The 15,355-nt window shown below is 39.0% G+C and overlaps 1 protein-coding gene across 1 annotated transcript in view; it reads right to left on the minus strand.

The window, feature by feature from the left end:
* Nucleotides 1–7,307, minus strand: part of ADGRL2 (adhesion G protein-coupled receptor L2) — a 288,043-nt gene extending 280,736 nt beyond the window's left edge. Inside the window, exon 1 of the mRNA XM_059689062.1 lies at nucleotides 7,124–7,307. The gene's annotated coding sequence lies outside the window, so the exon portion shown is untranslated. The remainder of the gene's footprint in view (nucleotides 1–7,123) is intronic.
* Nucleotides 7,308–15,355: the final 8,048 nt, after the last annotated feature.

The following is a 15,355-nucleotide window of genomic DNA, read 5'->3' on the forward strand; positions in this document are numbered from 1 at the left end:
AAAAATATAACAAAAGCCAAGAGATATAGGTAGATACTTATATTTTGAAGAAAAAAAAAGAACACAAACTATGTGTAATCACATGCTATGCTAATATGGCACACAAATAATTCATATTTTCCATATGGTAACACAGAGATTGCCTGTTAGGTAAACACATAGTTATATTCTCTTCCAACAATTTAGATGCCACATCTCAGCTGCAAACTTAAACAAGCATCTGTATATAGTTGGAGAGGATTTGTGGATGGCTCATAAAACATGTATTTGTAGAGGGCAAAAAATGATTTTCTACTCACAGGTGATATGGCACTATTGGTTACCAGATTGCTTCGCATGGGCCTGAGCACTACAACATGTGGATGCATCAAAGCAAAAGCCAAGGAAAGATGTAATTCATTTAGAATTTTCTAGAATAGCTTGTTTCTTAAGCTAGGCTTAATAAGTAGAGAGACAGACTTAACTAAATTTGCTACATGGATAGCAAAGCTATTCTGAGAATTCTGTAGACTTTTAAAGTCATCAGAAGCCAAAGAACACACCTTTACACACAAGGGATGTTATCCAGGCCTTTTCAAATCGGCCTGCCACATAAGATGCAAAATTTGTACACACACATACCTATGAGGGTAAATTGTGTTTAAAAAGAGAAAATAGGCCAGGGACAGTGGGTGTAGAGCAGATGGCTTTCTTAGCAGGAAATTAATTCCCAAGCATGAACTGTAGGAAGAGCCTGATTGCCTTTACAGCCTTAGTCATCTTTGACCATCATCAACTTTTTCCCATTAACTGCCACCCACCTTCACCTGACACCAGGAAGTAAGAGCTTGAGAGAAACCAGAGTTACAACAGGCCTCTGGTTGGGTAAAATGGTATGGCAAACCAAATGAAACTGGTGCCACTTGCCTCACTCTTTTCCTCATTCCTTATTCCTTATCTTCTCTTCCTCTAGTTTAAGGGTGAACATTTGTTAAGAACTTACTACCTTACAGTGTGATTTCCCTTCCCACCATTATAATGAAACCTCTCTCCTGAAGGTCATTAATGACTAATTAATTGTGACATCCAATGTTCTCATCTTGCATCTTCCTTGTATGTGTCTCCTCCTTGTCACCTGACCAGGCCCTCCTTCAAAAAACTCTCCACCCTCCCTCTCTGTGGCTACTTCCAGCTTTCCTTTTAACTCTGTAACAGTAACATTTGTCTCCTTCCTCTTCACACTTTCCATACATGGGATCTAAATGTTTGTCCCCCAGCCCTCTTCTCTCTCATTCTCTCTCTTCCTTGACAATCTCATCTACTTTTTGGGCCTTGTCTACAGATGACCTTCAAAACTCTGTCTCTGGCCTTATCATCCCCTCACCTGGATACAAGTTCCCATCTACAGACATCTGTTCTCTACAAGGAGAGGCTCTGGTACCTCAAAACACCCATTACATCCAAATTGAACTCACTATCTTCCATCTCACGTTTCCATCTCCTCTTCATGTTTCCTACTTATTTTTAAAATGCCATCCCCAAAGTTTCAAATCGTAGAGTCAAATATAACAGCTCCCCTATCTTTTTCTACAATACCTTTCAAAACCCCGGTCAATACTTCCTCTGAGATATCGCAGTCATTTTTAGCCTCTCTTTCATCCCCTCTCTTCCATAGACTACTCAAGGAGCCTCCTAAATGCTCTTTAGGTCTTCTGCATCCAAACCACTTTGTATGTTACTGCCAGAAAAATCTCTTTAAAACACAGTTTGCTCATGTTGCGGTGCATTTCCATATTTAAATGCATTTGTTTCCTCCACTTGCTTTTTCAATACTTTTCCTTTCCTACAAAAGTATCTCTCTTCTTGGTGCCTCTATATCACCAAGTGTTCCAGCCCAACAGATTTTTCTTCCCATTTCAAGGTGAGCTCCATAACTGAAGGGCCAGATATATTTATCCTCAAATCCACTACAGTGACTGCAGTGACTGACATAAAGAAGACCCTCAGGAATTCTTTGAATTTTGGGTTATGTGGACTATCATTACTGTGTTTAAAAATCTTCAACATTCCTTATTTTTTACATGCTACAATTTATCTTACTAGGTCACCAGGACCCTAGGATTTGGGATTTGGGAAGGTTGGGAAGTGAATAGCAAAAGACAGGGAAAGAGGCCCAAACAGAAAGGAAATTGGGGGAAGCAGCAAGTGGCAGGCTGGAAGCCTTCTGAGACAATCTTTGTCTTGACCTTTTGCCGACCTAGGGCTACCTCATCCTTGAGGGCCCAGACATTGACTTATTGCATCCACCAATCTCTAGGAATTTCAGAATGCTCAGTTCCCCTGCTATACAACACCCTGTACCACACCCAGGGGATGTCCTGTGTCTATTGGCAGACACTCAGTGACTGATGAGCTATGCTCCCGTCTTCTGGGAGACAAATAACCAGCTGAATTTAAGAATAGACCTGTCCTAAAATGTTAATGGTAACTCCAGACATATTACGCAAAGACTCAGACTTGGGGCCTTCTCTCTTTGCCAAGTGGTATGTGAACACTGTATTTAACACTGCTTTTCAGGAGATGCCGCCTTGATTTTGGTGCCTAACCCAGAGAGTCTGAGCCAGCAGGAATCTGGGTTATGGAGGGGGAAAGAAGTACTGTGATAAGGGAGACTAGGGAGCCCCACACCGTTTTCTCTTCTGTTAAATAAACACTTTTACTGTTAACACAAGGCCACAGGTGAGCAGGAAAAGGGAGAGTCCGGAAAAATGGTAGGTTTTCACCCAAAGATTAAGCTCTTTTGTGCACTAATTTACTTAATGTGTTGATATCTTCCCTGAAGTTCCTCCCTCACTGTAGAATGCAAGAGTGATAAACTGTAAACAATTACTTTAGCTGTACTGATATTGGAGAAGGTTAAACTTACAAATTGTTGGGTGTTAGTCCAGTCCCATTACTCATTTACCATGGGATGAGTTCATATCTAAATGAAGCTTTTACAATGACCAATTTCCATTTAGCCATTGTTCCTCAGTTCTTCACCTAATTTCATTGTACACTTTTTTCCTTTTACCTATTTTTTCCCCAGTAAGAAAGTAAGGCCATTTTTTTTAAATCTCTGTGTCATGTCTTTATCCTATGCCCTCCAGGAGGTGATCTCACCAATGTCTTCACAAGATCTAAGGCATCTTGTGCATACTCTTCCAACTTTCCTTATCTTCACTTCAGATTTTTCTCTGTCACCAACCCCCTTTCCTCTCCTTTTTTGGAGGAACATTTAAAAAAAATCTCCTTAGCTACCATAGCTACCTGGATTGTCCCAAATTCCTGCCCAATTAAGGACACATTTCCCATTACACACACACACACACACACACACACACACACACACACACACACACACACACTTGCTGCTGCTGCTCCACCAGCTCTTTTCTTGCCTACAAATATGATCAAATATTTACTTCCCCCCCCCCCAAAAAAAAAGAAAGAAAGAAAGCCTCAATTCTTTCCCTCTGCTTTCTATTTCTAATTATTCTCACCTTCATTCTTCTCATGTCTTGAAATAAATACGCTGTACTCAGGAATCCGTGAAACAGTTCCTGTTGACCTAATCATTGCTGAATCTTTAGCTACTGGCTCTCACTCTGTAATGATCAGCAGAGCTGACTGTTCTGAATCGTCTGGTGTGTTGTGTGTCTACACCAGATTACAAGTTTTCTTCATGTTTGTGGCTAGAGCTTCTTCAGATTTCTGAACACTTTCTATCTGCAGACTAAATTCCTTTCTTTTCCTGCTCTACACATTTACTCTCTTTCCTTCCTACCCTGTAATTATTTCATGAAATTACTTATATCACTTACATGAATATCACCGCAAGTCCACATTGTAAGTCATCTGCTACAGACAAAATCCTCTAAGATTTTTGCTCTCCTTGGTAAAGATACCAATATAATCACATGCCACATATTTGTTTAATATTTTGGTCCCAGCCAGATGGAATTCTTAATGCATACACATTTTGAAAATTTATTTCATTTTATTTTATTTATTTATTTTTTTTCTGAGTGTGGGTACCCATTCATGATAGAACTAAGAGGAAAAGTTGTTTGAGCTCAGGTACTTTCAATTCATTGTTAGCCCCTGAAAAAACCCTGTTTCCAAATTACTGTGTTGTATATCATGGAAAACCCTTCCTTCTTGCATATTTTTATACGAAGGGTGAGAGAGTTATGAGCACTCTAAAAGTGCAGTGAAAGCTTAGGTGGTGTGGGTGAATGTGTTTAGCTGTCACTTTCCCCTTTTGTACATGCACATGTCCCATAGCTATAGGAAGTCTTTGGTAGACATTTGAACAGGCTTTTTAGGAAGGAAGGGTTATCATGCTCTCTAGTCCGCGTTCCTTGGAGCATCATATCCTGCATTGATGGAGAACACAGGTAGAGGCTGCCTATTTTGGTCAGACCAAGTGGTGTGAAGTGTGCTGTATTCATCTACGTGATGTGCCCACCTTTTCTCCTTGGTAAGTTATTCTTACAGATAAAGGCTTTCAGAGAAGGGTATGGACAGTCTTCCTCATCTATCTAGTCTTCTAAAACTTTTGGGCTCTCTGGATGGACTGTCTCTTGCATCTTTCACAGTTTCCATTCAGCCCTGGGGTAGAGGCATCTCCCTCTACCTCACACAGGAATGGGTTGAAGAAATGTCAGAGAGGGAATTACTCTCCCGCAAAGGCCATGAGAACTGTTTGCGGAAGACCATACCCGCGGTCGGCAAACTGCGGCTGGCGAGCCACATGCGGCCCTCTGACCCCTTGAGTGTGGCTCTTCCTAAGCCTTAGGAGTACCCTAATTAAGTTAAAAACAATGTACCTACCTATATAGTTTAAGTTTAAAAAATTTGGCTCTCAAAAGAAATTTCAATCGTTGTACTTTGATATTTGGCTCTGTTGACTAATGAGTTTGCCGACCACTGCCATAGATTCAAGTTTCTGCGGTGTGGGCTTCTCCAGGGTGATAACAACTACCAGCATTCATTTCCCAGGGAAACCAAGTTAGGTTCCTTCAACAACTCTGGAGAGAAAAGAGACGGCAAATGCCGGGACTGTGTCTCACTTGCTCACTATTGTATATCTTCGGCTTCTCAGTGTCTGACAGAAATAGGGGCTCCATAAATATTTGTAGAACTGAATTGCATGAAAATGCATGGAATGTGTTGGCAAGCTAATACCAGATTTTTGAGACTTGGGCAAAGTCCTTATTTTCTTATACCACTTTCTAAAGAAAGCATCAGATATTCCTAGGGTGGTGGTGTAGGAAGATTTTTCCCTAGGGCATTGCCAAGGTTGGGAATTTGGTTGGAGCTGATCTCTGTTAGAAGATTCAGAGGTCAAACTAGAAAATCTCACCTCAGTACATTTTAAGATTTAGGTGTCTTATCAAAGAATTAAACCTTTCCATGCTCCGGACCTGGCTAATGCTGAACATGGGATACTAGATTTGATAGGCCAGTAGGCAATTCTATTGTGACCACTGCTTTATTCCTCATTAGATTTAATTATAAGTTTACCATTATTGACGACAGTTTTGCCAATTATAAAAATAAAATGATCATTTGGTCAATCACATGCAATGTCAAATAGAAACATTCTATCAACTGGTATAAGTGTTATTGACATCGAATAGTTATAAAATCAACATTATAGCAATGTTCAGTGTAGCCTCAACAGTTTTTCAAACACTGAAGCCATTTTCTTTTCATCAAGAAAACAAGGTATGCCACAGATGAAAATGACACATGTATTTTTGTGCTTATTATGTAAAGGAAGGAGAAACATCTGAAATCTGTTTGCTAACTAGAGTAAAATATAAATTAGCCTGCAGGCGCCGTGTGTGCTGTACCCTGTCTGCTTGCCAGCCCTGCTTAGTCCCAATGTATTAATGAGCAAGTGCAAGTATTTGAACAATCAGCATTTCTGCATTTGCATGCAAACGCTCATGCTGTGTAATTATACACAGAGCTGGCACTCAAATTAATTAAAGCTGATTTCTTTGTGACTGCAACTGGTCATATCCTCGGCTTTGCCTTCCTATGAAGTCATCACTCTACATTCAACCTGACACTTCTGTCCCTGGCATTCTTAGTAATGCAAATGTTCGACAATTGTTAATCTGGCAATATTTTAGATTGCAGCTGACAATAGCTGGGTGTTTTTGTGCTTTTCCTCTCCTCCCTACCCCCCACCCCCGCCCCCCTTCTGGTATAAAGGACAGCTTTGAACGCTTGCTTTGTAATTATCTCAAATAATAATGCAAACAAATTACATGTATTGTTTCAGATGGTTCCCTCCCCTCTTTTATAACTCCACCCACTTGATTAGTGCTTACAAACAATTCATCAAACTTAAAAAAATTGTTTACTTGATAATAGCAAACAATTCGTTTGGATGGTTTTAGTCTTAATTTTGAAAAAGGCTTTAACAAGCGCTGTTTTATTTTCATAGATAGGGATCTCATAATTCAGGATCAGAGAGATTAGGAGGGAAAGAAGCAGCAATGACGGCTAGATTTGATTAAGACTTTTTTTGAATCCTCATCAAACAGAGCAGTATTGCAACAGAGACTATTATTTGCCAAAAAGACCCATAAACATGAACTGCTAGGGCAGAAGGCTGCCCGCAGAAGCTGTTCCACAATAAAGCCTTTTGGCCTCTCAGCTTCTCCGAAGGAACTGTTTCTGTGACAGTTCCTTTGGAAAGACATCCTTAAAGCAGTAAAAGTATCAATACGATTCTCTTTTCATAAATCGAAATCTCTGAATACAGGTGGCTACTAAAAACATCATCACGTAGGGCCCAGGGAGATCCGCTGCTCTGACACATTCCTCTGAAATCTATCCTTCCCACCAACCACAGCTCACCACCGTCCTCCCTTCTCTGTATCCCCTTAGCCAGAAACTTGCATAGACAGCTGTTGCAGCCGCTGACTGTCTCTTTTTAGAGTGGACACCAAACAGTTCTATCGCTCAAGTTCAAGATCCTGAAATAGACTGCCAGGAAGATTGCCTCAGTAACCTACATTTAAAAGTAGGGAATCTCTGTATCATCTATCTCTAGCATCAAACCAAGAGATATAATTGCCCTTACCTTATCCGGACAGTAGTACCTCTGGGTCCACACAGGACATCAGCAAGCAAGCTCCCTTCAAATGCCAATTGGCAGACAAGGGCGAACAGAGTATGAGCCTTTCCCTGAGAGGCTTCCCCGGAGATCACAGTCACCACAGTGCCATGATCCGAAGCCTGCCCTGCTGTCTGTGTCATGAATTTCCTACGCAGCCAGGTGTCATATTGGCATGAATTTTGTTGCCAAGTACATTTTAAGAGGTGGGCGTGGCCGTGATCAGGCAGCCAGTTCCACCTGTCTGTAAACCCTCATAACCTCCAATGCTTTCAATATTTCGCTCAGGTACCCAGTGACTTCATGAGTTACCCACGCACTGGGGCCGACTCAGAGAGGTGTGGGAACAGTATCGAGTTCAAGCAGCCCCGTCATTGTCGCACACAATGCTCATGGTTACTGGCAAATACCTCATTGCTGAATCAGGATTGGGAGGCACTGAGCAGGACCAGGCAGTTTTACTGCTTTCTGTTTGTTTCCTTTTTAGAAACCATCCTCTTCTAATTAACCACTGAGCAAAAATAGATTCTTTTTTATGTTCAGTATTTAAAACTATAGCTTTTGCATTTTATGCAGAGAGAATTACTGTATTTTAACACCCCCCACCTTTTTTAAAGCAAGCACTTGTGAAACCAAAGGCAAAGAAAAGTGAAAATGGGAGTTCCCCATACAATAAAATCAACATCACTGCACGTGCTGTATATTATGGTCTTAAATTTTCTGATAGCAAATCAAATACATTTGTTGGTTATGATTCTTTGGCTTCTTCTCAAGAGAAAAGGATAATGGGAAATGTGTTTTGTAAACCTCTTAAGAAAAGGGAATCTTTTACTTCTTAAGGTGGAGTAGTAGACAGCGGGCACGCTTTTTATTTTTTTAGTGGGTGGTGGTATTAAAATACTTGGCTGGCTACATATCTCTTTATGGGCATATGTGTAAGTGGAATTCAGGTATGGAAGTGGCAAGTCAAGATTTTATAAACATAACCAAATTTATATGTTTTATCCATCATCGTAAGGATGACATGATAGGAACAAAGTCTATAAAATATGGGGCTGAATAGATGTAAATGGTATGTCTGACTTACAATTTCTACCCATTTTATCAGTGTACTCTGGAAGTGGTCAGGTATTAATTTTCTCAGACCCTTTAATTCCTCAGTGACGTTTAAATCAAGCAAAATGTTTTGCTTTGTTTTGTTTTAGATTGATTTAATCTCAAATATTAAGTTTGGTCCAATATTCCACCCAAAGCAGGAGTTTCATGCTATATAATAAAGAGCTAATATGTAATTAGACCAAACAGCAGAACAACCATCTGGATGAAGCCAGGGTTGCATCGGGCCTCTAATATATATATCTATCTGCCTTTTTTTTTTTTCCAAATTACCTACCATCTAGCACAAAATTGACATGTAATGGCATTCAGTAAATTTTGCTAAGTAAATGTTTAGTGGTATATTTGTAACTGCATATGTGGACATTGCAAATGATATAAATCAACTAACCTGAAAACTTTTTAAGGCTCCTTTCCTGTACAAGGATTATTTATTACACACATAAATGTGAACAATAATCATTTGCTAAATAAACTGAAATTAAATAACTTTGGTGAGAATATACCACTAAGTTTAAGACAATCCATTCCCATTTTTGCTAGAGATCGTCCTTATTTTTCACTAGTATTGTCTTTTCTTTGGGATGAATTTTTTTTCTGAAGCTTCATGAAGCTTTGAGGATAAATGTAATCCCTATTCCACATGAAAGTTATTCAAGTATTTGAAAAATGGCTATCATTTTTCCCTAAGTCTACTCTTTTTTCAGACTGAACATTCCTTTAATCATTCTAATATGAGATGGCTTGTAAGGCCTCTCACCATATTGGATAGATTCCAGTTTGTCCATTTCTCTCCTAAATGTGGCAACAGAACGGAATGCATTACTTGAGATGTGGTCTAATTATGCAAAGTACATGGATCCTGGTGCCTGCCTTGTTCTGGACTTTATTTCTAATAATTTAGATTTTATGAAGGCAGGAAGTACACTCTGAGGAGGGGATGGCATCATTATCATATTCTTAGTTCTTGAACTTTTACAAAACTGAAATGTCTAAGTCTTTTTCATACCAAATTTTGTCTAATTAAATTTCTTGAATTTTGTTCTTGTTGCATTTGCTGCTTTGGAGGGAAATAGTGGACTTATGTTCACCCATCCTAGAACTCATCTTTGGTACTGGCCCCCTATTCTAATTAGTTGTGGCATTTTTTAAAAAAAAAGATATTTTTATTGATTTCAGAGAGGAAGGGAGAGGGAGAGAGAGATAGGAACATTAATGATGAGAGTGAATCATTCACTGGCTGCCTCCTGCACGTCTCACCATGGAGACTGAGCCCACAACCTGGGCATGTGCCCTGACCAGGAATCGAACTATGACCTCCTGATTCCTTGGTCGACACGCAACCACTGAGCCATGCCTGCTGTCCTATTTGTGGCATTTTTGAATCCTGATTTTGCTACCCATAATTCTGGTTACCAATTTCATTTTGTGTCATTCTTTAAAACACATCTGAATGGGTCAGGCACTATACCAGGCAGTGATGATACCAAGAACAAGAAGACATGGCCACTTTCCCAAAAATGCTCATGGCGTAGCAAGCAAGGACACTGCCAGTATAATTACTATGCCTTCTATGATTTCTTTCAAATCATTGGCAAATCAAAGTGGCAGTGCATGTCTCAGAGATCTCTCTTTAGATTGACAGCAATCAATTAGCTTTAGTTAATGAGAATAAAATATAACACCTACCATTTTAACTGAGCATTTATTTAAGGGTAGGTTAAAAAGCACTCCATGTCATTTAAGAAGCACACTCTTTATGATAGCTAGTTTTAAACCCTCATTACTGTTGAGGGAACTAAATTTCAGAAAGTTTCTAAAACTTGCCCAAATTTACATATCTGATAAGTTGTGGAGCTTCAATTTGAACCCCCAAAGCTCTGTGACTCCAAAGTTTATTTTTAATCACTGTTAGGAGGTAATTCTTTTGGAAACTTCCTAGCAATACTATAAACTATCTCTAATTTATCTTCTAGGAAGGTATGATTATTTTTTATTAAAAGACTTGTAAAAATTCAGTTATACCCTCTTTTGAAGAACAAACGTTAGTTAGTTTGCTTGGGGTTGCTTTGTTGTTAGTGAACCCATACTGGTTCTTAATCATCACTGCCATCTTCTCAAAAGGCTCACTTTTCCTTTCCTTGGGACTGATCTCAAACTCATTGTTTCCTGTTCTCAGAATCTTTCTTTTCTTCCTAATAAAATCAGGTCAGCATTGACTCATCTCAAGTTTTCTGAACTCGGCCCCATTTTTCATGATACCTCAAAAATAATTGGCAAGGGTTCCATGGGCACCCTTGGACTTCTTTCTTTCCTGAAGACAGTAGAACATATTCTTGGAGCTCTCTGCTTCACCTCCTTGGGGTTCACTTAACATAAGGGGAGTTATTGGAAGTAAAATGAAGACTGAGTTATTCTGGACTAAGTCTTACACATACAACACACTTCAAACGTCTTTGTTAGAAAAAATCTACATAGTGGAGAGGGGGAAAACCCCCTGCTTTATAAAAAAGAGAAAGACCACTATTTTTTGCCCTCTCGGAAAGCAGCACATATCACACATGAGTGATTCTTTTATTAAGCAAAACAACTAGACAAATCTGGATGAGACTCAAGTTGAGAAAGTCAAGGTCCTGGGCACAGCCTGATGGCAGCACTGGATAAAAAGAGGGCTAAATGCCTCTGTAATAAATTATGAACAATTTGTCAGTCTGGGAAACAAGACTTGGACATGGGAAGAAGGGAAGAGATATGAAGTGGTGTGAGGTGTTGCCCAAGAACGTGGCAGAAAGCCCAGAACACAACAGAGGAATCAAGCCAGGGAGAATTTCTGAAGCTACTCATACTCAAATCTCAAAACATAGATGCCTCAGTGCTGGGCTAGTCCAAGAGATGACACAGAAATAATGATATAGGATGGGGCCCTTTTCTTCAAGATAGAAATATTAGTGGATAATCCTAATTTTGTAAAATAAAAATAAAAATCTTTAGAAGAGGCAAATAGCTTCTATTTGGTAACTTTTATAATTACACTTTGAGAGGGTTTTAGAAAGTAATAAAACCCATATCTTCTTATAATGTTCTTTCTATTGATATGATTTTTCCCTAGTAGCACTTTTATTAATATATTTTTAAGAGCTGTATTTATTCTTTTTATGGACTATCCTACATAATAAAAGGCTAATATGCAAATGACCAAATGGTGGAATGACCGATCACTATGATGCACGATGACCACCAGGGGGCAGACACTCAATGCAGGAGCTGCCCCCTGGTGGTCAGTGTGCTCCCACAGGGGGAGCGCTGCTCAGCCAGAAGCCAGGCTCACGGCTGGCGAGCACAACAGCAGTGGTGGGAGCCTCTCTCACCTCCGTGGCAATGCTAAGGATGTCCAACTGACAGCTTAGGCCCACTAAGCCATCAGTCAGACATCCTCCCAGGGCTCCTGAACTGCTAGACTCTAGCTAGAGGGTGCAGGCCAGGCTGAGGGATGCCACCCCCAACCCCCAAGTGCACAAATTTCATGCACCGAGCCTCTAGTTAAATATATATATATATATATATGACATAGGAATGCTTCAGATTATTTCTGGTAGGTAAGCATAGAATGAAAGAAAGGTACACTTCCAAGAGAATGCAGAATCCCCCAACGTGAAAGATTTTTTAAAATGTCAATTTATCTAGAAAAAACTAAAGTGTCAGTTTCATATGAATTTCATAGGACTAACCAAAGAATTAGCAATACATAAAGGCTTTTGAGATATTTTTTCCAGAACAACACTGTATATATACACATTGATCATATTATCTTTAATGTTCTTAATAAAAATATGTTTATTAATAAAAATAATCAATTCTGATGGAGAATATTAAATAATCTATATATTATATTATTAATATAGATACACATATACCTATAGATGTGTATATATATATGTGTGTGTATGTAACAGAAAGTTTAAGGTTCACGACTTTAATCAATGGTTGAAAGTAAAAATGTATTGCTGAGAATGGTTCTCATTGGCAACATGTATTATTGGAAGCATCAGCATAGTAGTATTATGCTAATGCAGTAAGACTGGAAGAAGACCCTCACTGAAAAATTCAAGAAACTGAATACTGAGCAGTTCATTGCAGAATGGCAATTATGGGACCTGGTCTGGTTTCATTATTGGGGATGAGTGAGAATAAAATGCAAAACTGAAACATAAATGATGCAAGGCATATCAGGTATGAGGTTTCCTTTTTGTTTTAATTATCAAAGTGTTATTAATAAGTGCTTTGAAATATATGATCCTTTTTTTTGATGTTGGCTATTTCAAAGCAAAATATTATATGGGCTTATACTCCATTATATTATAATGATTCTAATAGCTAACAGTTTATTACTATGTGCCAGGTATTATTATAAACATTTTATATGCATTATCTTATTTATTACTACCAGAACTCCATGAAGTAGATAATATTATCTTCTTTTGACAGAAGCGGAAAACTGAGGTACAGAGAAGTTAAGCAACTTGTCCACAGTCACATTGTTACCAAATAATTGAGCTGGTATTGAAACTCAGGTAGCATCTGGAGACCATATATATCTACTCATTTATTTTGCATCTACTGCAAGCTTTCTTTATGTGCCCACTACGTTCTTAAGTGTTTTTCATATAATTTATGCACTTATTAAGGAGAGACCATTCTTCATAATTTATTTTGCAGTGCTATGCAGTCCTTAATATCCTACCCAAAGTGAGTATAAAACATATTGTGTCTGTTAGGATTCAGCTGAGAGGTCAACGTATTTATGGAACTTTTATTGATTTCATTGGGCAGAACTGACCTGTTTCCTTTGTGTCCTCTTAACCTCTACAGATGCCTATATCTGCCCCTAATATCCACTGCACCTATTTATTTACATGTGTACTTATCTCCAGGGCCTAGCTTGGTATTGGAACACAGTAGGTGTTAAAGAAATTTGAGGGATGAATCAGTAACTGGGGCTAGTCCTGTATCAGTTTTTGACACATAATTTTTTCCTGCCAGGCACCCATTTACCTCCTGCTGGGAGAAAGTCAGAGTATTGCTTTCTCTAGACTTTGAATTCATGATTTTTTTGCTGTTCTTTACTAACCTAAAGTGGTAAAGAAACATGAGTTTCTCTGCTCAAGCAAGGAGCACATTTGATAAATACGGGGTGGACAAAGTAGGTCTACAGTGGTAATATCAATAAATAATACAAAAATTAATTAATAAATAATACAAGAATAAACTCTATGTTTTGTGTACTCACAACTGTAAACCTACTTTTTGCCCACCCCTGTAAATAAGGTAAAAATACTGAATCAATAAGCTTTGTGTTGGATTACCTCCAAGTTTCCTGAAGTTTGCCCACACTGCCTGTGATAAATGTGGCTCACAATGCCCTTTGCCTCAAAAATCTTTATTATCAAGTAATCTGGCCCATTGTTTAAACAGAGAAGGAAAACCTAATGTTTTCACCCCAACATAGACCTGGGAAAAGAGTAAGTCAAGTGCAGACTAAAGCATTGGCATAAGACTACCCTTTCCTTTCTTCATTTACTTATCTGACATTTGTTGACTGAATAAATGACAGCTCAGGGTGAGGGGGGAGCTGCAGGTGCACTCGGAGATGGCTACAGAGAGGTAGGGACTTTTGAATGAAGCAGTAGGATGAAGGGTTCATCAAGAGAGGGAAGAGTGGCAAATAGACAATTGGAAAAGCAGGATGAACAGCACTAACCATGCAGGAATATGGGGGTACATGATTTCTTGGGCAACTGTGAGAAGTTCAGTGGAACAGGAGGCTCTTGGAGGAGAGGAGGGAAGAAGGAAGTAGCCACACAGTCCTGTGTGAACATTTTATGATAAAAGAATGCAGCAGTAGAATTGTAATTTAGGTAGACTCTTTCATAACCTCAAGGCATGGCCTTATGAAAGTCCTTTTATACCAGGGATGCAAAAATCAGATGCTTAAAAAGTCCAAGCAAGTGAAGATTAATAAGTGAGGAGACTGGAGATAAGGCAATAGGAAATAGTGGTACTGTGTTGGCATGGGAGACACAAGCCCAGTGTTATCTAGTGATACCAGAACTTTCAACTCTTCTTGATAAGTCATTTTTTTTAATGTGAAATACCCAATTTTTAAAATATTGACAACCAATTTCATGTTTTATTAAATACTAGAGGCCCAGTGCATGAATTTGTGTGCATGGGTGGTGTCTGGCTGGCCCCGCCCCAATTGGGGTGGGGGAGCAGTTGGAAGTGGGGCCAGCAGGGGGAGGGGCTGCGAGCGGTTGGTGGGCCGGCCCGCCCTCTGGTTGAACTCTCAGTTGAATTCCTGATAGAGGGGACAATTTGCATATTAACCTTTTATTATATAGGAGGATTATGTTGGTAAAAAAATGCTTGTTATCACTTTATAACCCTGATTTTCACTTTGTATTCTATAAAATGACTTGATAACATTTGTTCTATCTTCTTCAAAATATTATTAGAAAGATCAAATCATCTTGTAGATAGGCTATCAGAATGTGCTACTGCAATTGAAATATTATTTATATTATTGTTACTGCCACCAATTATCTTTTTTTAAATTAATTTTAGAGAGGTAGGAAACGGGGGGTGGGGGGAGAAGAAAGAGAGAGATTGTGTGAGAGAGAAACATCGATTGGTTGCCTTCCATATGCACTAGGATCAAACCTGAAACCTAGGTATGTGCTCTGACCAGGAATTGAATCTGGGACTTTCCGATGCTCCAACTGGATGATGCTCCAATCAATTGAACCACACTGGCCAGGACCCAATTCTCATTTTTTAACATGCTGATTTGTGTCTCACTGACTTTTTTCCCTCTTTATTTTTATCTAACAATGATCAAAAAAAAGAGCATGGCATACCATAGCCTGACATCAAAGGAATCCAGGTCCAGCACTGCTGACTGGCGGTGTGATTGGTTGGCACTTCTGTTTCAAGTTATGTGAGTATCAGCTCTTCTTTTGCAGTAGGATGGGTATAAACACTTTTGAAATACTTCATCTAATTTGATTATATATATATATATATATA

Source organism: Myotis daubentonii, chromosome 3 (assembly GCF_963259705.1).
Source record: "Myotis daubentonii chromosome 3, mMyoDau2.1, whole genome shotgun sequence".
Classification (NCBI taxonomy): Eukaryota; Metazoa; Chordata; class Mammalia; order Chiroptera; family Vespertilionidae; genus Myotis; species Myotis daubentonii.